This window comes from Cynocephalus volans, chromosome 12 (assembly GCF_027409185.1).
Source record: "Cynocephalus volans isolate mCynVol1 chromosome 12, mCynVol1.pri, whole genome shotgun sequence".
Classification (NCBI taxonomy): Eukaryota; Metazoa; Chordata; class Mammalia; order Dermoptera; family Cynocephalidae; genus Cynocephalus; species Cynocephalus volans.
In genome coordinates this window covers 6,632,943-6,655,516 of record NC_084471.1, presented here as the reverse complement: position 1 = coordinate 6,655,516, position 22,574 = coordinate 6,632,943, and the positions used below count along the sequence as shown (strand labels likewise).

At 57.2% G+C, this 22,574-nt stretch overlaps 1 protein-coding gene across 1 annotated transcript in view; it reads right to left on the bottom strand.

Annotated features, from left to right (window-relative positions):
* SHISAL1 (shisa like 1) overlaps window positions 1–22,296 on the bottom strand; it is a 73,949-nt gene extending 51,653 nt beyond the window's left edge. The window contains exon 1 of the mRNA XM_063076396.1: window positions 22,225–22,296. The gene's annotated coding sequence lies outside the window, so the exon portion shown is untranslated. The remainder of the gene's footprint in view (window positions 1–22,224) is intronic.
* Window positions 22,297–22,574: the final 278 nt, after the last annotated feature.

Here is a 22,574-nt window from a genome sequence, read left to right as displayed (position 1 = left end):
ACAGTTACCACAGACAGACTAGATTTATCCACCCTGGTTCCATTTCTTTGAAATGGTAGCTCTTGGCCAATGGTGAGCCTCAGATAACTGTGGGAACGTTCTGGATGAGTGGGACTTCCCCGAACACGGTTTGACCGGGTCCAGGATCACGAGTCAGGCCTGCATCTCTGCAGTCCACCCCTCGGGTCAGCCGGGGACTGCTGTTCCGAGATTTGAGGATTATTTTTAAACACCGAATTTGGCGAGGCTGGGGAAGTAGAGAAAGGAGGGCATGTGAAGAGAAACAGAGCCGAGAAGATGAATTAAACCCCACCAGGAACAGGAACGGATCTGTTTTCACATCAGCCAGGCCCGGCAGTAGGGGAGAGGGGGGACAGGGGGTGGGGCCTGGCAGACGCCTGGGGTCTCAGCAGCAGCGGGGGACTTCTCACTGCCCCTCCTCAGCCCACCACACCCTTGTCCCAGGCATGGCCAAGTGTAGCACCTCCTGCCCCACCATGTCAAGGGCAGCCGGGTCTGGAGGCTGGGCCCTCACGGTGGGGCCACTCTGCCTCAAGCCAAGTCCTGGCTCCACCTCTTGCAGCCACACCCTGTGCAACCCAGGGGAGTCACTCAGTCTGCTAAGCTCTAGAATGGGGATAAACACAGTACTGAATGCACAGCATTGTAATGACCGACGGATGAAGGCATGCTTTAAAGCACGTGAACGGGGCTGCAGGCACTGGGCCTCAACAGGTGTCCGTGGCAAGTGCCCCTTGCTGCTGGCTGGCCCTGACTCAGCCTCGCCCACCAACCCAGGTCCTCAGCAGTCCCCAGAGCCAGCTTTCCAAAGCACCCATCTGACCATCTACCTGCCTCCTTAGGAGTTCAAGTCCACGCTCCCCGGTGACCTGGCCCCTGCCGCTCCTCCCACTTCAGCCTCCAGGGTCTGCTCCCCGGGCCTTTGCACATCCTGTTCCCCCATGCTGGGGCCACCCTTCCCCCTCTCTGCAGCCTCGAGGCTCAGCTGGGGTGCCCACCTCTTTGGAAAGCTTTCCACCCTCTGATTCTCTCACCCCCTGGGGGTGGGAAACTCCTGATACTCTAGCCCTTCCCCCACCCTAGGGTTATCTGGGCTGCTCCTCCTCCAGGGCAGGGACTGGGGTGCATTCACGCCAGGGCCAGCGTGCTGTGCTGTCTGCTTGGTTTGTGTCCTGTCTTGAGCATGAACTGAGAGAAAAGGAAATGGGTGGGGCAGGGGGATGGCACCTGGGGGTGTGAGAGCCCAGATCACTGTCCCAGGTGCCTGGTGCTATTTAGACATGGGCCATGAAGGACACGTGACTAGTCACATGCACGTCCCCCCAACACAATCCACCTACTCCACTGCTGTGGTGAGAGGGAGGCAGAATTGGGGTGAGGACGGGTCCTGCCCCAGTATCCTGGGCATTGGGTGGCAGGTTATGGAGCTCAGGAAGCCGGGCTTTTGCCCAGTCTGGTCCTTCTTCTGGGCATCCCTTTCCCCACCTGGTATGTCCAAATCAGACCTACCCTTAAGCCTGGCTCCCAGCCCACTGTTCAGGGAGTGGTTCCTCTCTGTGTGCCATTCAACCCATACCTAGTGAGCCTCCACTGCCGGCCACACACAGCGCTAGGCACGGGGTTCAGCCGCGAACAATGGACAAAGTCCCACTGTCATGAGACTTACGGCCTGGGAGGAGTCAGTCATCACAAGCCTATGTAAGGAATTAGTACATAAACTTGGGCATGATTATTAGTAGCATTAGTATGAATATGTAACTAAATAAGGGCAGGTCCTCTGGGGCTTTACCCACAGTCCTGCCAGCAGGTGCCCAGTAGAGGGGCAGGAACGGCAAACCGGGAGACCACGGCTCCCAGTGTGGGGTACCCTCCCGGGCCAGGGACCATGCCAGGAGATGCCCTCTTCATTCCTGCACTTCTCAGCATGCCCCAGGTGTGCCACGTGTCCCCATGGTGCAGGTGGAGAATAAAGGCATGGAGAGAGGATCAAGACCTGGAGGTCTGCTCCTAAGCCTAGTCTATGCAGACTGATGACCGCGTTCACATTCCCAGGCAGCCCACACGCGCACACGCATGTGCACACATGGGATCACCAGTGGTGTTTAACATCCACACATTGCCAGGGCCTCTCCTCGGCAGTGCAGACTAATCCTGAGTTTGGGAACTTCTGTTTTCAGGACAACATCCGCTTAGAGGTTGTGAAATCTCCCTGTGAAACATGAAGTCCAGGAAGAAACGCTTCTTGAGGCTTGATGCCTGCATAAAGTAAGATCAGAGTTTGTCCTTGTGACCCCTCATGCTTGCAGGAGGAGCAGCGGGAGGGAACTAGGACGTCATCCCTTGCTGCGCTGGCTGGGGCCGAAGTGGCTAGAGCACATGCATGCAGAAGGACAGACACAGGCCAGAAGGGCGACCCATTCCCCCGTAGCCAGGGCACCAGCTGCACAGCCCCAGTAACAGCCACATGAACTGAGCCCTGCTGGTGCCCAGCCCTGTGTCACCACACCCATGAAGCCAGCCCTGCCAAGACCACTTCATTTTTGTTCGTCACTGCATGTTGCGTAGAGCCGGCACACAGTAGGCTCTTTATAAATACCAGAATTGGTCGAATGAATCCAGGTATTAGCATCTCCATGCTTCAGAAAAATAAACCGCAGAGGCTAAGTGATTTGTCCAGAACGGCAGGTGACAGGGCTGCAACTGGAAGCCAGGTCTGCCTGACTCCATACAGGCGCTCCCGGTGGGCGCCAGAGGTGATGACACAGGGTTAGCAGTGCCCTGGCCTTGAGTCAGAGATCCTCCACTTACCAGCGGGGTGACCCAGGCCAAGTTACTTCCCTGGCTCGTCTCCTCATCTGCAGAATGGGAACCATGTCCCCCACTGTGCTGGGGTACTGAAGACAGACAGAAAGGACCAGAAGCCAGCAGGGCTCCCAGCACATCCAGTAACTGCTCCAGAAATGGCTCTGATCTGGTGTTGTCACTCTGCCATTCCCCAAGCCAATGATTCCGGTACCTGAGAGGGTCCCGTGTGCCCCTCGGCGAGTGACAGTGTGTTTCTGTCTGCGTTTCTCCAGTCCCTCCTCCCATGCTGTGCTCCTGCCCTAGCACTGATGCCCTCCTGCCTCACCTGCTGCTGAACTGCTTCCCTGCCTGCTGCCAGCTCCTCCAGGGTTGGGGCCTTTGCCCTTCTGTATCCTTCCCACCATGCTTTGCACACAGTAGGTGCTGAATAAATGTCTGCTGCCCACAGATAGGAACTCTGGCAACACATGGCCTGAATGCCACATTTGTTTTCCTGCAAAGAGCAAACTTCCAGGTGAAAAGAGCAAAATCCAGACAGAAGCCCTGGCACAATGGGCTTGCTGCTTCACCTGAGACAGGGTCTTAGCTTTTACTGCCACCAACAGGAGTGACTTTCGGCCATCAGCCTTGTGGTGGAAGCTGCTCACCTTAGCCTAGAAACCCCAGCTTCAGGGCTCTGGTGGGACAGGACCCACTGAGTCCAGCAGGGCTGAGGCAGGATGGCTCGGTATCTTGGATCTAGGCCTCTGAGACCCCAATGTCCCTGTATCAGACGGGCACAATGACACCTGCTCTGTGGGTCTACTGTCAGGGTCAAAGGGGGAGGGTGTTGGCATGAATGTCATAACTGGGAAGGCATGCAGGTTACCACCAACTCAGAAGCCACCCTTGTCTTTCCAAATCCCTCCCGTAAGAGAACATCCCAGCGTATCTCCAATAAGGCTCTCTTCCCTCAGGGACACCTCCCCGCCCTCTCCCCTGGGAACTGGGTTCTGGGTCGAGTTCTAAACTCGTTGTTTCACTTTTCCCTTTTTGAGCCTCGCCCTGGGCTAGTTCTGTACCCACCGAGTGCTCTGTGTAGGCTACTTTCTGGAACGTTTGAGGTAGGCACCACTGTTACCCCATTTTACAGGTGAGGAAACTGAGGCCCAGGGAAGGGAGAGATTTGCCTGAGGGGACACAGTGGGAAATCCCAGGCCTGCTGAAGGACCAAGATGCTCTGCCCTCCTCCTGGGGCCACACTGGGTCCTGGGGCAAGCAGCTCCCTCTATCCAGCCTCAGTTTCCTCCCCAATTAAAGGGAGAGTTCCGCTAAGACAATTGCAGGCCCTTTGCAACTTGACAGCCCTCTGCCTCTATCTGTCCTCCCGAATTATTTGGCTGCACCATGGAGATAAAACAACCCCTGGAAATCCCAGAGGCATTTTTTTCCCAATGGAGAAACACAAAAATATCACATGAAGGATGAATCACTTAAAGTGTCAGGCAGGAAGAGGAAAGCCAGGCACGCAGAACGCCTGTTGAAGGGGTGGCCCTGGATCTCTCTCCCCACTCCCTTGGCCTCTATTCGGCCTCCCTCGCAGTGAGGGGGCCCTGGCCCCTGGAACCCCTTCTCCACTGGGAAGGAAAGAAGCTAAAGCCCTGAGCCTCAGTTTCCCCTCTGTAAATGGGGATAACACACACCTTGAAGGGGAATTAGAAGGGGCTAAGGAGGGGATGGAAGGCATTCATTCATGTACTTATCCTTTCTGGGGACTGCAGACACCACAGTGGGCTGAACAACCCATCCCACCCCCACGAAGCCAGCTGAACACCCTCACAGCATGACTAGAGGCATCCCAAGAGCATAGCAGAGGACCTGACCTGGTCTGCACTGAGGCACCCCGAGGACGCTGAGATGTGACAGGTGAGCAGGCCTGACCAGCCCAAGGGAGGGTGTGCCTGGGGGAGGGGCGTGCAGGCAGGGAGCCCAGCAGGTGCAATGGGAGTTGGGGAGTGGGGGAGGACCGGAGCTGAGCGGGAGGATGGGAGGCGAGGCTGCAGCAGCAGCAGGCCGGGTGAGAGCTCCCGGCACACAGGAGGTGCCGGGGTGCCTCTGCGGGGCCCCCCACAACTCACAGAGACCGCCCATAAGCAAGGGCTATGGGTTGTGCCCCTCTTGGGTGAGGACAGGGTGGGGAAACAGAGGGAGTGCGTGGAAAGTGTAGTGGGTGGCATGCTGCTTGTGCCCTACTGTGCGCCAGGTGCTGGGCGGAGGCGGCTCGGGAGGCTGGGGAGGGAGGCACTGGCAAGTACCCCGAGTGGGCCCTGGGTCTGTCCCCCCAGCTCTGCCTGGCCGTGCTGGGCTGGCCAGCTGGTGTGCACGCAGGAAGAGAAGGCCAAGCCTGGGGAGCTGTGTGGGAGGGGAGATGGGAAAGTGCACGGTGGCCAAAGCCAGAGGTCACTAGGGCCAGGGCTCCGGGGTGGCTGACCGGAAAGAGCTTGAGGGAGAACGCAGGGGTGGGGATGTAGTCCTGGTTGGACCCTCATGCTCCTTCCCCACTCCCTCTGCCCCCCTGCCCCCCATCTGGCCTCCTTGCTGGTCCATGAAGCATCCAGCCTCCCCCCGCCCTCTCAGGCCTTCTGCAGCTCTCATGACACGCCAGGCCCTCTATTTCCAACCGCCCTCTATGCTGGGCTCTTGACAGGAGGACACTGAGTCACAGAGATGGTCAGCAACCTGCCCAAGGTCACATAGCAGGTGGGTGGTAGAGCTGGGACCTGACCAGGCGGTCAGGCGCAAGTGTCTCTGCATCCCCCACAGGGCTCCTGCCCCTCTTTGTGCAGAGCCTGCTCTCCCTCACCCTGTCCCCAAGCATGGTCTTTACTGTGGCCCCCTCCCATTCTTTTGTGACCGAGGGTCACTTTGCGTTGCAGCCTGACTTCTCCCAAGCTTGTGCAGGGCAGGGACCCCAAAACCCAGTCTGGTCTGGTGTGCAGCTGGCTCAGCCGGAGTTGGAGGAACGTGGATCTATGAAGGAATTTGTGCCTGTGTGCAGCATGGATCTGGACCCTTCCACAGGACATTCCTTGTCTGTCCTGTTCTGTGACTAAAGGGCCAGAGACCCCCCTACAGCCACTATTCACTGTCCCTCTGTGGTTACTGCCTCTTCCCTTGCTCTTGATGGCCATCAACCCTACAACCCAAGAAAGGGAGAGCAGCTTGGTCAGGCCTTGTATAGGCAAAGGAGCGGTTCCCAGCACGGGCTGGCCCATGCGTGCTGAGAAGAATTCAGCTTGTTCTTCTGGGGCGGGGAGGGGTTGGTCCTGTGAACCCAGCTCCAGCCTGGACCCTAGGGCCACCACCTGCCAGGCCAATGATAACCGTGACTGTCCTGCAGTCCTCTCCACACACCAGGCTCCCCAGCAAGAGTCCCATTTTACAGGTGAGCAAGACGGGGGATATTCCCTAAGAGATGTCATGGCTAGGACGCGGCCGAGTTGGGCTTCAGACCCAGGCCACTGGGCTGCAGGGCCGCAGCTTGATCAGTGTGCAGCATAATCTGTGTGTATTCCCTCCCATGCCCTCAGACCTGCGGGTCAAATGGGGGGAGGGACACCACACGTGAGCCCGTCCTCCATGCCAGGCACCTCCCTGGTGAGACGCAGCGGTGAAATAAACGGCATCGTGTTGGCCCTTGAGGAAGGAAACCGAGAACCTGGAGGGATCTGCCCAAAGCCCACAGTGAGACAGCAGCTCAGACTCCACCTGACTCCACGCTAGGCTGACGCTTCTGGCTGTCACTCCCTTCGCATGCCTCCTCTGGCCCACCCCCACCCAGCAGCAGAGGGTCCCCTCCGCTGGGGAGGGCCGCCCAGACCTACCACTGTTTGGGACACACCAGTAGCTTCCATGACCATCTGAACATGGCCCAGGGGTGCCAGTTGGCCTCTGTGGCCATATCTCCCCCGTCCTGGGCACTCTCACTCCCGGGCCTTTGCGCATCTCGGAACCCCTGCCATCTCCATCCTGGCCAGCACTGCAGCTTCTGGGTGGCATGTAAAGCCGGGCCACAAAAGAGGCCAGCTCTCCCCTCTCTCCCTCCCTTCCCTGGAATCCTGCCTATCCTGAACCAGGCCAGAGATAAACTTCCTTTTTTGTCCCTTTTGGCCGACAAAGTGCCAAATTCAGACTGGCCTGGGTGCCCCTTCTGTAGCCACAATGCAGACAGATAGTGGCAGCCCAGAGGGACGGGTGCTGTGATGGGGCCATGGGGGCCCAGAAGTGCCTGATGCAGTGTGCTGGGATAGGGGCAAGGGAGGGTATTTATTTAATACTCATGAGTAGTGTGATTATCCCCAATTTACAGATGAGAAGACTGAGGCACAGAGAGTTTAAGTAACTTGTCCTAGTTTGTGGAAGAGCTGGGACTCAAAAGCCAGGGTGTCTGGCAGTGCACTCCTGAAGGAAGAGTAGGAAAGTGGGGAGGGTGTCCCCAGCCGAAGGACCAAGACATGCAAAATGCCTCCCTGCCTCTTGTCTGAGACTTGGCACAGCGTTAGAGAATGGAAGGGCTCTGAGCTCGGGGTCTGAACATGGATTCGAGCCCCAGTTCTGCCACTTCTCAGCTGTGTGGCCCTGAGCAAGTCCCTTGGCCCCTCTGAGCCTGGCCTATTACTGTTCAAAGCAAACCTCCTGCGCGCCAGATCGTGAGCACCGATGACATGTGAAAGCGTGGAGGTGTCAATTACATTTACTCCTCTCAACTACACTACAAAGTAAGAATCCTTTTTATTCACGTTTGACAAAGGTTGGAACCACAGTAAAGACCATCCTGCCAGGGCAAGGGGCACCTGGAGGAAAGATGACCCCACACCAAGCTCCGGTGGGCCCGGGGGAGGCTAATTTTACTCCATCCTCTTGCACACAATGGGTCCTCACCCCAGAGACTGCTGTGTGTGTGTGTGTGTGTGTGTGTGTGTGTGTGTGTGTGTAAGAATGGCACCAATACCCCTTCAGCTGGGCACAGGCCCTGGCGCACCAGGCACTGGGATGTCCCCAGTGGCTCTGGTTCTGAGGGGAAATCCCTGTGGACAGCGCAAATGGGTAAACGGGAAAGTGTATCGTGCTATGGGAAGATGCCGGGACACACCACAGCTATCAAAATGAACCACAGCCACACCAAATGTCCCGTGACATCTCAGCAATCCAAGGCTGGGAGAGGAGTCCCCAAAGGTCAAATTCAGCATGACACACTTTTTATAAGGCCAAAAAGAACCGTGAAAATAATTGCTTTTTAAGAACGCCTATAACCGTGACGAGGCACACCGAGAGAAGTGGGGGTACACAGGGCGGTGGGCCCTGGGGGTGCACACAGGGGCTCATGTTCCAGCCCACATGCTGTGGGGGAGGGCTCGAGGATGTCTATTATCTTATTAACAAACAAACAAGTTAACAAAGAGGGTTTGGCACGAAGTGCAATGGAGACCAGGAAACAGGGAGAGGGGCTTTCCAGAAAATAAAATATGATATCAATGTTTACAAAATATATATATAAATAAAAATAATTATTACAGCCTCCTTCCCCCATCAATTGCAAGCAGACTCATCCTGCAGACAGCTGAGGCCAACACCCAGGCCTGGGTGGGGTCTGCAGGGGCTCCCTTGGCATTGCTGGTGGTCCCTGGGAAGGCTGCATTTCCTCTGGTTTCCAGTCCCAGGCTCCTGGACCTGGTCCTGGGATTTTCTGATTCCAGTAAGAATTGTCTCCGTGTGTATTTCCAGCCTCCTCCTAGAGAGCTCCAGACAAGCTGTCCCTTTGAGGACTTCCTGATCATAAACTCTCTGCCTTGGTTTCCTCATCTGTAAATTGGGGATGCTGGGTCATAAAACATCCTCTTGTATTTCAGTGTTTTGACCTGACCTGGTGGAGCCACCTGTCGTAACCCAAGCCACATAATCGCAACGCCACCTCTCACTCACCTGACCTCTGGGAGGCCTGGCTTCTTCCTCTGAACCCAGGTGCCTTGCCCCTCCCCAACCACCTCCCAGGTCACGGGGAAGATACGGAGAGGAAGAGTGTGTGAGGGTTCTGCATGAGTTACTGCCTTGTTCATGGTCTCATGGCTGGTCGTTACCTGGCCTCAGGTGGGCAGGGAGTGGAGTAGGTGACACCTAAACAGGTGCTGATAACTAAAGGCGTCACCAACTGCAAGCCACTCTACACATGTTGCGGGGAGGAGGCAGTCCCCCGGTAGGTGTAAGTGCCTTCCACAGTGCCCTTGACAGACCTGGTCTCCCACTGATTACACTCCCACAACCCAAGGTGCATGATGTCATTCTGTGACTGGCCCAAGGTGTTGCTGTTACTAACAGCACATCCCAGTGTGGAATCCAGGTTTGGAACCGATCAAACCAGGTAATCCAGCTGGGGTGTGGCGGATGGGCTACCTGGCCAAGGATGCAGTATGTGGTAGGAAAGAGCCAAAGCTTACTAGCTTGGGCCCTTGGACAAGCGAGTGACCCCTCTCAGCCTCAGTTTCCACATCTGTCTAATGGGAATGGTACCCACGGTAGGCCAAGATGAATGGAGAGATTCCTGGAGGTGGCTGGACGCTGGTGGTTGGAATGTGGTCGTGTGCCTCACTTGGGTGCTGGTTACAAATGTAGCATCTTGGTCCCCACAGACCTACTGGATCAAAGCCAGCAAGGGGGCAAGGATCTGCAACTTTCAAGTTCATGCCCTCTCAAGTTCAAGAACCACTGGGCTAGATCAGAGATCAGGAAACTCTTTCTGTAAAGGACCAGATAGCAAATACCACCAGCTTTGCAGGCCAGCTCTGCTGTTGTAGGCAGAAAGCAGCTATGGACACTACCACATGAATGGGCGATACTGTGTTCCAATAAAACTTTATTAACACAAACAGGCAGCCCCGCTTTGCAATCCCCTGGGCTAGAGTGTTGCTAACCTAAATCAGTCCACAGACCAGCAGCCTGTGTCTCTGGGAGCCCGGTGGAAATGCAGGCTCTCGGCTACCCTGCCCACCGAATCAGAGGCTGTACCCTAACCCGTTCCCCATCCCCAGCCCCTGCAACTTTGAGAAGCCCTGGGCTGGAGTTCACACTGGGAGCATGCAGCAGGTTCTCCAGGCAGCTACCTGGCCCTACTGGTTCCTTCTGAAGCAGCTAAGGGGGCTGGCAGGAGGAGCATGCTGGGGAGGGTACTGCTGAAGGAGTTATAACTAACCAAGGCACCCATGCGGCTAATTGGCAGCAGCTGCTGTTCCAACCAGAGACTTGTCAGCTGTGATTAAGCGAAGTTGCCTTTAGGCCAATCAACTTCAAAATTATGCAAATGGAGCCTCAGCTGAGACCACAGGGATGGTGCAGAGCCAGCTCCCGCAGCCTGACCTGGCGCTCTTAACACCCCACCGCCGGCCTGGAGGTCCCACGTCCACCTGTGTCACCCCCTGGACCCAGCTCCACTTCTGGGGGTTAACAAGCCTCCTGCCCACACTCTCATAATTGGCACCAAAGCTGCTGGGTGGGTGGTGAACCAGCAGCCGCTGGGAGCAAGGCGGGACTGGATGCCTCTCCAGGAGTGCCAGCTGCCCCACGGATGGCTGGGGCCCGGTCAGCCACACAGGCACACGGTGAGCCAGGCCGGCCTTACTCAGGGCAATCCACACCCAGCAGGACTTTCTGGGGGCAGCAATTGGACAGTGAGGAAAACAGGCACTTCTAAAGGTGACGGGAGGTTGCTGTCAGCCAGCTTCCCGCACTTGCAAACCCTTGCTGGCCCCACCAGCTGTCCCAGGCCCGGACCTGAGCAGACGATGGCCTCCTTCCAGTGGTCTCTACTTCTGAGGGCCCTGGCACCCCAAACTTGCCATGCCTGAAACGGAACTCCTCAGCAGCTCCCAGCCCTGTGTCCCCCCTCTTGGCTTTGCTGCTTTCCTCTGCTGGCCCTTCCCACAGCTGATTGCTCAGGAAAGATGAGCCTCTGGATTGGTGTGAGGGGCAGGGGGTGTGGAAGGGCAAGGAGAGAGGGAAGACCCCCCTCTCATCTATGCCCCCAAACCAGACACCAGACTTAGAGTTGTGACCCACTCTGACATAGACTCCCTGAGTCCTTGCCAGGTACACATGACGGCAGCATTGCACTGTCTTAGGACATCCGGGGGAAGCCCAGATCTCAGCCCGAGGTCATCCTAGCCGGGATCATTAGGTGCATTAGGAGCCTGGCCCTGGAATCAGACCAAACTGGTCTGAGCCACTTCACTGGTAAGCGGAAACGATCCGGATCCAGAGTCCTAGGGGCGCGTTTCTGTTCTGCCCGTTACCCCTCCTCCCCAGGGCCGGGGCTCACCCGCGTCCTGCCCAGGTCAGAGGCTCCTGGGCAGCAGAATAAGCACCAGCCACCACTTTCTCTGTTTAATCTCTCTTCTGTTCAGTCACCCCCAAATTAGAGATCCATTCTAATCCTGAGTTTGCCCTTTAGAAACAAAAGAACAGCTAATGAATGTGTCTCCCAAGAGCCCTCGGACCACTCCCCAGGTGGACTTTGCTGCAGCCTCCTGATACCAAAGGTGCTTCAGAGGAATCAGGGATCGAGGGGCAAAGCACAGGCCCCTGTCCAGGGGAGGACCCTGCACTCAGACCCACCACCCACCCACCCACCTCCTGATACCAAAGGTGCTTCAGAGGAATCAGGGATCGAGGGGCAAAGCACAGGCCCCTGTCCAGGGGAGGACCCCGCACTCAGACCCACCACCCACCCACCCAGTCCACCTTGGGGGGGTGGGATTCCAGGAACAGAGCGTCCTGCTAGGAAGAGGTGCCTTTATCATTTGAGTCGTCTGCAGGCCAGAGGCGATGCCCCGGTGGGCTTCCTGCTTCTCAAAAATGAATCCCTTATAAAGGGGACAAAATGGCTATATTTTATAGCATGGGTTGACATCTGGGTAAACAGTATTATGCAGGGGTAGTTAGTGTGCTACTTTTGGAGAAGAGACCCTTTTGGGAATCAGCCGGTCCCATTTCCCATGGGTGCTGGATGTCCGCACACCCACAACATCCTGGCAGATCCAGCCCCTGGTTGAACTCCCACAGCCGAGGGAGCCCACTCCCCCTGGGGAGCACCTGGACCGGGTGGAAAGCTCTGGCTTCCTGCACCCCTGCCCCTCCCCCACTCTGGTCTGGCCCCACACCAAACATGCTTATTTTAAAACAATCAGCATTTGGCTCAAGTCGTGAAAGATTAAGTGTAGGAGTCGTGTTGGGAGGAGTGCGATGGACTGCACCCAGGAAAGAAAGGGGTCATTGGCGTGGGAGGCCCCCAAATGTGTCAGACCTAGCACTGGGCCCCAGGGACAGGTGGGGGTGGGGGAAATCCAGGTCTTGGTGGTGACAGATCTGGTTCCAGTCCCATCTCCACCACTAACAGACCATGTGACCATGGGCAGTTCGCTTCATTCAAAGCCTCAGTTTCCTTTCTTCCTTCCTCCCTGCCCCCTTCCTTCTATCTTATCATTTAGGCAGGAAACTTTTACTGAGCACCTACTACGTGCCAGTCCCGATTCCAGGCCCTGCGCCCCAGGGGTACAGGAGTGAACTGGACAGATGCACCCCATCCTTGGCGTAGAGATGCCCTGGTCTGGTGGAGAGGGAGGGAGGGGGCCATTCTCTGCACAGAAGGGTGCAGAAGGGTACAGAAGGGTGTCTGCACCCTCAGGGAGACTTTCAGAACACAGAGGTCCGACTTCAGCCATGTCCACGTCTGAGGCCCCTGTAGGCTGTTGGCTCTCGAGCCTGGAGCCAGGGCTGATGCCCCTTCGAGACCCCCAGTTGCCCAGCCCAGCACTGGGCGTGGAGAGAGAGCAGCAGGCGTGGGAGGGGGCGGTGAGGTGAGAGGCCCCGTCCGCGGCCTTGGACAGTCCACAAATAAACTCCAGCTCATCCCTCTTCCCAACTGAGCTGAGAGGGACAGAAAATAGCTTTCACACTGTATTTTCTGATTTTTTTTTTTCACTCCACTGCTTCTAAATCGATCCAGAACAGATTGTCCAATTGTTTGAATTCCAGGAGAGAAGTCTCCTAATCTTTCCCTAGTCCTGCCCAGAATTCTTCTAGGCCACGGCCCTCCCCCTGTGACCCACCCCTTGGCCAGGCTCCAGCTGGACGTCCAAGGCTATTCCTGGGCTCCCCCGCGGCCTGGGGACTTGCAGGTGACGGACAAGCAGCGGGCCCTAGGTGGGAGGGGTCTGAGCTCCCAGGCAGTCCTCATCCCAGGGGCCCCCTGGAAACATCCCGCCCCTGGAAGGTAAGGCTGGTGGCAACCTGCCTTCCTTTGCCATCAGAAGGGCATTTTGGGAGCTGGGCTGAGTCACACCACCAGCAACTGTGAAGGCGCATCCTCATCCCTGTTCACAGCAGCGAGGGCAGACAGGTGTCATCTCAGGCACCCACACGACGGGGCTGCCTGGGGTCCTGCTACGATGGACTGATTAGCAATGTCTTCCCTGGGCACAGAAGTGGGAGGTGGTGGCGCTCAAGCCACACATCTGCCATCCCGGGTCTACAAGGTAAAGTCCAAACTCTGTAACTCGCCAGAGTCCTCAGAGATCAGACTTTGCAGCCTCAGCATCTGCCCAGCTTTCCACATACGCCACGGGGCAGCCATGCTGAAGTACTGGAAATTTCCCAAACTCATTCCCAGGGGCTCTATAATACATCGTTTCCTCTGCCCCGAATGTCCCCCCCACCCCCTTGCTCGTCAACCTTGTCAACTCATACTCCACCTCCTCGGGTGCCACCTCCTCTGGGAAGGCCTCCTTGATGCTAGGCCCCTTCTCCGTAGGCAGGATTGCTTCCCACCCTCTGTGGTCACCCACACCCGTGCGTTCCCTCACAAAAGGATTCAGGCCTTGGGCAGAACAGGAGACCATGCCTCCGTGCCCCCACAGACCGTGAGCCCAACAGGGCAAGCCCTGGGTGCCATCTCAGGCATGCAAAAACACATGACAAGGCCTGGACAGTGGCGTGTCCCCCCTGCCTGACACTCACCAAGCCACAGGCAGCAGGGGAAGCCAGACTCTGGATATTAAAGACCCTGCCTGCCTCACCCTCCCGGCCCAGATGGAGCACCAGTAACCCCAGTTCCTCCCAGCTCCTACACACCCCAGGCCCTCCCCAAAGGGCTGAATACCCCATGTCTCTCTGCCCTAAAGAGAAGGAGTTCTAATCGCAATGACATATGAGTGGAAAAGCCTTGCCCATCTGGAGCGCTTTGCATGGTCCCTCAGTCATCCTGGCCCAGACTCGATGCAGGAGGGTCTGCTGTGGATCCATTTCACAGAGGAAGAAACTGAGGCAGACAGGAGACAGGTGGCTGGGCAAGGCCACACAGTGGCGAGAGGTGGGCACAGGAGTGCAGGGACCCCGGGCTCCCATGCCAGTTCCCCTCCTAACCACTAAGTGTATTCGGCCTCACCCAGTAGAAAGAGCAGAAGCCTCCAGGTCCCAATCCTGGCTTTGCTACTTAGCAGCTGTGTGCCCTTGGGGAAGTCACTGTGCTTCTCTGAACCTCAGGCAGAAATGGTTAGCCTGTCCCTGCTCACGGAGTATTGTGAGGATTAAACAAGGTGGTGTTTGCAAGGTGCCCAGGACAGGGCTACAGTGAGGGGCGAGAGTCTCCTTAGCAGGTTGGGCTCCATGGGCCTGGGCAGAACGTCTCCATCCTGGGGCAATCTGTGGCTCTCACAGGCCTCATTCTGCCCACAGGTTGGAGGTGCTGCCTCACTGTCCCAGGTGCCCTCCTCTGTCCCTTCCCTGCCCCTTGCCTCAAGCCCCCTTGGGAGAGGATCAGACAGCGCCCAGGTTGGTGTTTCGTGAACTCTGCCCGCACTGCACCACTGCCCTGCTCCAAATCCGCCCGAGCTCCGCCCTGGCACCCACGTGTGGAGCCCAAACCCCTGACTTGCAGTTTGCTGTTACGTGCTATCTCCGCAATCACCCAAAGGGGGGCAGTGTTCTCCTCCTGTTATGGGGGAGCAGAGGGGGTGCAGACCAGCACAGGAACTTCCCTGAGCTACAGGTGAGGAACCCCCATCTGAACTCAGCTCTGTCCAGCCCCAGAACCAAATTGCTGGGGACACCAAGCGGCCTGGGCACCCCGACTCAGGCCACCATCCCCGGTCAACAAATATTCATTCAGGGAAGAGAGATCACATCCAGCCACACAGCTCGTCCCACCTCGTTGCTCACATCCTCAAAACGACGCCTCTACCCAAGTCCCTCGGCCCCTTCCTGAGCTGCCCTGACCTTAGGCTTGTGATGTTTCCTAAGGGTCACGATTCATTCATTCATTCATTCACTCCCTCGCTCATTTGTTCCTCCATTCATCCACCCCTTCTTTGGGGGCAGACCTGTCCAAAGCATGCCAGGCCTGGGCCAGGCTGGCTACAGAGCTAACCTAGGAACAAGGTGGCCTCCACCCTTTGAGGATAGAGAGACACTCTCTGACCCTTCACCGCTTCCGTGCCTCCTTGGTGTTTTTGTTATTAAACGTAGTGGTGGTGACAATAATACCAGTCACACGTACTGAGAACTTACTGTGTGCCAGTCTGCACTAAGCACATTACCTGAATTCATTTAGTTCTTGCAAGAACCCTGTGAGGCGGACACCATCCCCATTTTTAGGTGAGCACACTGAGGCTCAGAGACGTGCACAGCCCAACACTGGCTGCTAGTAGGAGATGGAGCCAGATTGGAACCCAGGCTCCAGAGCTGGCTCCATTGCCTCCCTGTTCTGTGGCTGCTGTGGCACTGAGTAGGACCTACTGCTACTGGTCTAGTTGCTTACTTGATTCATTTCCTCATTCATTCAGCAACCGCTCTTCAGGGATGATCAGATTTGGTTCCTGCCTGGCTGCTTCAGGGAAGGGTTGCAGCAGTATTAACAGAGTAACAGTGAAGTGTGTTACAGTAACAGAGTGAGAATACAGAGAGCTGACAGTACCGCATGCACGCTATGTGCACCCAAGCACTTCGTGCAAACTTATCTTATCCGCTTCTCACAATAACCCATTCTGCAGATGAAGTAACTGAGGCTCCAGAGGTTACATAACTTGCCCAAGGTTGCAGACTGAGGAGCAAGCAGAGGGGAGCCTTGCCCTGGGTGGGGCCCCAGCACATCCTCGGTGATCCCAGGCTGTTCTTGCGGAAGGATCGATCGGCGCCGCCGGGAGGCTCCCTCTGGCTCATTGCCCTGACAATGGGCCTCAGAGCAGCGCCCCGGCTCATTCCAGAAGGCCTCATGGTCCCAGGGATCAGATTCTGGGCAACTACACCCTGCCCATGCTACTGCACATTCCTGACAAATGATCTAAAACAACAAAGACCCTGAGAGGCAAACCCCTGGAAGGGCATGCTGGCCTCCTGCTGGTCCGGGGCCTGCTGGGGCTCAGTGATGGTGCCAGGCTTCCTGCAAACAGGCAGAGAGAGGCTCCATCGCCCCACTTTCTGGATTCAGAGACTGAGGCTCCAGCAAGGGCATCACCAGGACACATGTCCTTAGGACCAGCCCCTGCTGTAGCCATGAAGGAGCAGGTGGAGGGAGCAAGGGGGCTTTCGAGACTTTGGTGTGAGTGTCTGTGGTTCTTTGATTTAATGTTGAGATTTTCACACAATGGCTTACTCCACTTGCTCTGCTACCCCCCTAGAGCCCATCTGACCCAGAGCTTGGGGTTTCAGCAGCCCCCTGGCTGTGACTCTGGCCACCTCTCCTCCTTGCTCTGGGCTCAGCTCTCCTTAGGGAAATGGAGGATTGCCTCGGGCTGCCTGAGGGTGATGGATGATAATGGATTTGAAAGGGCTTTGTAAAAAGCCACAGGTCAAGCCAAATAATAACAAAGGAACCTTCATACATTAAAATTTGAAGATGCCTCTGGGAGGCCACACCCATGAGACCCACTGCGAGACCTTCCTCAGGCCAATCCTCTCCCTGAGACCCCCTGTGCCTCCTCCTGCTTGGCACGCACCCACACACCCTTCAGGATCCAAGCCAAAAGTTACCTCTTCCAGGAAGCCCTCCTGATCCGTCTCAGATGCCTGTTTTTCTTCTGTTCTCCTGCTTTTAACCCTATTCTCAACAAACACACTGCAAATCTCACAGACAGGGCCCTGTTTCAAATCATCCCTCCTCACCCCCTGGGCCTGGCACCCCGTCTGGCACTTGGTAGGCGTTCCAGAAATGCCGAATGAATGAAAGCTAAATGCATTTTCTGTTGGTCTATAAATCCAGCTGCACACGTACGATTCTCCCGACAAAGGAAAGGAACCAAAGTGAAAGCAAATCACCACCGTTTCCGAAACACGCTCAGGGAGCCTCAGAGGAAATTCTCACACTGGATTATGGAAGGAATTTGCCTTTATTTTTAATTTGTGCCAATATCTGAGAAAACAGCACTTTATTTTGAGCCCATCATGCGACGAGGAGCTTCGGAAGCTGGCGCAGGCGACAAACTTTCCCAGCCCAATTTCCCAATGCAAATCTCTCCGCAGCAGCAGAGCTGGCCGTCCCCTCCCTCCGCTGGGCATTTCTCCGAGGCTTGCCAAGGAGGAATAATCAGATTATGTAGCTGGGTTTTAAAAGATCACGGTTTGTCTCATTTTCCAGGGAAGTGTGAACAAAAAAATAATTTCTTTTTCCTCCCAGGGCTCTGTTAAGAGCTTCCAGAACTTAATTCAGTGTTAAACGGGTGTAATTTGGGAAACTCATGCATTATTTCTTAATTTCAGGAAGGCGCATTTGTGCGCATCTGCTGAGGTAGGTGTGCATGCGACAGACGGGTGGTGATGGCAGTGTGTGCCCCAGTGGGGGTGGGGGGGGGACACTCGACATGAGCACCCCACTTATGGTTAGTGTCCAAAAACATGGGATGGGAGGCATTTGAATTTCATGTCAGCTTCTGCTCTTATGCTTGGATGGCCAGGGAGGGTGAGATTCTGAAGCTTTTTTCTGAAGCGGCGCCTCAGGGTTTCAATGCAAATTTCATCTGGGGGAATGCTTGTACTCCCTCCAGGCAGTGGCCTCAGAGGCCTCTGGACAAAGCCCACCATACCTGCAACATCGGGTTGAACATCCTTGGCTCTCCAGGATGCCCAGTTCACTGTGCGACCTTGAGCACATCCCCAGCCTGATCTGGACCTCAGTATCCCCATCTGGGACATATGGGGAAGTGGGTGAGCTCTGAGCTCCTCCCAGCAACAGCACCTGGGTCCTCCCTCCATCACAGCACAGAGGCTTCAGAGATGCTGCTGTCCCTGTCTTTGCTCGTCACCCCCACCATAGGTTAGGGAGAGTGGGGCTCCCACGCCGAAGACCCTTCCAGTGCCTTTCTGGCACTTTCAGAGGTACCGTGTCCCCAAGTTGCTGAGGAGAAAACCCAGGCTCGGAGGAGGGTGTTGCCAGGGAATGGGGACATCAGGATGCCCTGGGAAGGCCCTCCTGAATGTTTCCATCTGGTCACAGCTAAGAGGAAAATGAGGGAAGGGCGAGCCAAGCCCAGAGGTGGGAGGGGGCCATCAGCAGGGCTGGCAGGGTCCCAGCTAGAGAATGATTTATTCCCATAGTCAATCATCAAACAGGTACTGAGCACTCATCATGTCTAGGCCAGGAGCTGCCCTAGGGCAGGTCTGAGTGACATTGAAGGGGGTCCTCCCATCTCTACTTCCCCGTGGTCATGTATAGAGAATGGGTCATGTGACAGGGTCAAGGAATGTGTGTGCTGGAGGAAGGCGGGAAAGAAAACAAAAAAGGGAGAGAGGAAGAGATGGAATCCCTCACACCAGGCCCTGTGCAGAGCGAGACCAAGACCTACAGAGCAGGTGGCACCTGGATGTCCTCAGGAGGGCATGACCCAGGGTGGGCAGGGCTCTGGGTACCCTACTCCCTCACACTGGCTCCAGCTGTTCAGGACCCCATCTTACAGAAGAGTGTTTAGGAAACAAGGCCCCACTGTTCTCAGGGGTTGAATATCATTTCAGTAACTTCTCAAAAGAGCTGATGGACTAGAAAAGCCCTCTGGGGGAGCTGGGGAAGGGGCTCGGTTCACTCTAAGATCAGCGTGAGTCTGCTGTGTGACTCCACTGGAGAGAGGCTACAGCAGTGGGGGCCGAGTTAACAGAGGGAGACCATCCCCCAGAAGCGAGGTGATACCTTTCTTCTAAGAATAAGATGGGCCACACTCTGGGTCAGTCCAGAGGGAAGTAAACAGGAAAATGACTAGGAAGTGAGACTTAAAGAGACCCTGACCCGCAGTGGCTCATTGTACTGTCTGAAGAGCCACCGTATATCACACTGGGCACCAGGCCCGGCTCCAGGTGATACAGTGCAGTGGTTCGGAGTATGATCCTACTTGGGTCCTACTTGGGAGTATGATCCTACTATTACTAACCTCTCGGAGCCTGTTTTCTCATCCGTACAACAGAATTGATCATCGCCAGCTCAAAGGGTTGGTGCAACGGCTAAGTGAGATGATGAGGCTCCAAATCTGCTCGGCACAGTCCCTGGCTCAGAGCAGGCCAGACCTGGCGTCCACTTACCCGATGCCCCCAGAAGCCGAGGGCCTGGGTACTAAGCAGTCTATCCTGCAGCAAGCAGGGAGGAGGGGCTCTCAAGGGTTCAGCTGTTTGTCCTAGAATCTGGAACCCAGGTTCATCTTCTTGTCCCCAACTCCTCTTCCCTCTGCCTAACTCAACCATGGGCTCCCCACCCAAAGGCCATCCAAGCTCCAAACCTGGCCACCCTCTCCACCTCCCTATCCCACATCACTATCCAAACCCTCACCCAGGCCCTGTCATGGCTCTGCCATCTCCCCTGCCTTCCAGTCCTGTGGCCCCCTCCCAGCTCCAAAGGCCCAGAAGGTACCAGCCTCTTTCCCTCACATACATCTGCAGCTTTGCCCACAGAGGGTCTCTGGCCAGAGCACCTTCTCCACTCCTTCTGGCTGATTCACGCCTTTCCTCCTGGACAGGTTCTTCTGGCCCCAGCCCCTAGCCCCTCCCAGCTCATGGCTCACCCCAGGCATGCCTCCAACCCTGCTGGCTCGTCAGGGGACACTTCCTCGTCTGCTTCCCCAAGAGCTACAAAGGGCAGACCGATGCCCTTCAGCAGCAGGCATGGGGCCTCGCCAGGGTGGCTAAAGAAGGGGAGTGAAGGAATGAATGGATGGGTGGGTAACAGGTAACAAGGGGGTGGCTCTTAGCCGGTCTCCCTCTGGGCAGGTCCCACTCACTTTCTGTCTCACCCACAAAGGTCTGGGCAGCACTGGCCCTGCCCCCACCCCTCTTGTCCAGACCAGCTGCTCCGATAAGCTCCAGGCTGGGTGGCTCAGGAGAGTGGGGGTGAGACACACACATACACAGTCTCAGTTCCAAACCAAACTGCTTCCCTTACCTCTCCTTGCTGAGACAGAGCTGGGGAAGTCAGCGTGACAGAGACATCGAAGAAACCAGCAGATTAGTTCAGTTGGTTAGAGGGTGATGCTGACAACACCAAGGTCCAGGGTTTGATCCCTGTCCCGGCCAGCTGCCAAAAAACCCCAAAAACAAAACCAAAAAAAAACCCCAGCAGAAATCCCTGCCTGGGGCTTTCCAACTTCCTGGCCATCTCTTGCTCCACACTCAGCCTCCAGCCGGAATGGGCACAGTAAACAGCCTCTCTGGAGAGGCGGGCTGCTTGCAGGGAGGTGTCCTGAGCAGTCACAGATCCAGGGATGGGGAAAGGACCCCCGAATTCTGGGCCACCACAACCAGTATGGAGATTGTCATGGGCTGATACCAGGGACCGAGGGTTATTTGGATTCTGGTTCTGAATGACATTTCTAACCAAACCCCATGGCCTACTGTAGGTGAAAAGTCCCTGTGGTTCCCAATGGACCACCTGCTTCCCGGCCACATTTAGACAGTCAGAACCAGGTGAGGGACCAGAGGGTGTGGGGTGAGGAACTTCTCACCAGTCTAGGTCTGAACAGAGCCGAACTTGCTACTAACAGTATCTCAACCACAGCCGGCAGTGAGATCCACAGGAAGTCGGTGACTGAAGACACCTTACACAATGCCCAGGTCCAGACCCTCATTTGGCAGACTAGGAAACTGAGGTCCCGAGAAGAGTGGGCAGCTGCCTATAGTCACACAGCCATCAGCGCTCAGTGAGATTTTTCCAAGATTTTCTCAGTGTGACCTCACAGCAACCTTTGCTGGTGGAAATGGCTCCCAGGCTATCCTACAGATGAGGAAACAGAGGCTCAGAGGAGTCAAGAGCCTTGCTCAAGGTCACACAGCCAGGGGAGAGAGGGCTGGAGCCCCCCCTAATCCCTGGTGCAGGGCACATTCTACTCTTGCCATCCTGGTCTGGGGTTCCACGGGCAGGAGCAGTCACTAAGCCGAGAGGATCAGGAGGCCGATCGAGGTAGGCAGACACAAAGAGGCACGACCAGACATACTGTCCCTGCAGATTATATAACTCCCCTTCTCGGCCGATTGCCCCAGAGGCGCGGCAGGGGCAGCTCGCACGGCGCGCGCGTGAGCCCCTCCGCATAGACGGACCCCGCGTGGTCCGCCGGCCAGTCCGCGGGGACAGCGCTTTCCATAGAGAACAGTTGGAGGCGCCAGGACGCGCTGGATTTTTCTCCTCCTCTCCTTTTTCCTCTGGCTGAGTAACAAATACTAACACTAATAGTGATAATAATAATTAGAATAAATTTAACCCGAAGACGCTTGGGGTCTCGTTGCCGCGGCAACCGCCGGTGCTAATGCGCTTCCGAGGCCGCCTCTGGGCCACCGAGCCCTGGGCGCGGGATCGATATTGATTTGGCCCTGGGAGGCGGCGCCGGTGCCTCCGCAGGGGCCACACGGCGGGCTGGGACTCGGGGGCACGCACTTGGGGGGCCCAGCCGTGTCCCACGCGCCGGCCAGCTGGGATCCCCGGACCCCACCGAGCCCGCCGCGAGGCTCCAGAGCCCTGTCCAGCGCGCACGGGGCTCCCGGCTCGCTGCGCGCCCGGACTTGGTCCTCGGACGCCGGTCCCCACCTCGGACGCGGATGCCGGTCCCGGCTGCGTCCCGGCACGATGGGCCCCGCACCGCTCCCCGGACCCGGGCCCCTCACGCGCCAGCGTCCAGCGCCCCCGACCTCGGCGAGCCCGGGCGCGGACCCCAGTGCCGGGGCAGCGGCTGTCCCGCACGGCTCCTGCCCCCAGGCTCTGCCCAGGTCGTCCCCGGCCTCTTTCTAGAGCGCCCCGGAGCCCCCCATGCACCTCACCCGCGTCTCCCGGGGCGCCGCAGACCCCGCCCGCCACTCGGCCGGACCCTCCTCCGCCGCGCGGCCCCTGCCCGGCCCGCCCGGGGCGCCGCTCACCTCGTGCCCGCCGCCCGCTCGCTCCTTGCTCCGCAGCCGGGAGCCGGCGCCCGCGGGAGCCGCCCGCGGGGGCTGCCGACGCCGCCGCCGCAACAGTTGTCCGGGCTCGGGGGCTCCGGGCGCGGCGCGGCGCTCGGCTCGGGCGGGGGCTCCGGCTCGCGGTCCGGGGCCCGGTCGCATGCCCCGCCGCCGCCGCCCCCTCGCCCGAGCTCGCGGCGCTCCCGCCGCCTGCCCTCTCCCGCACGCTCCTCCTCTCCTGTCCTCTCGCCGCCGCTCTCCCGCCGCTCTCCCGCCGCTCTCCGCGCTGCGCCGCTCCTGGTTCCCTCCGCGGCGCCGCCTCTCTCCCTCCT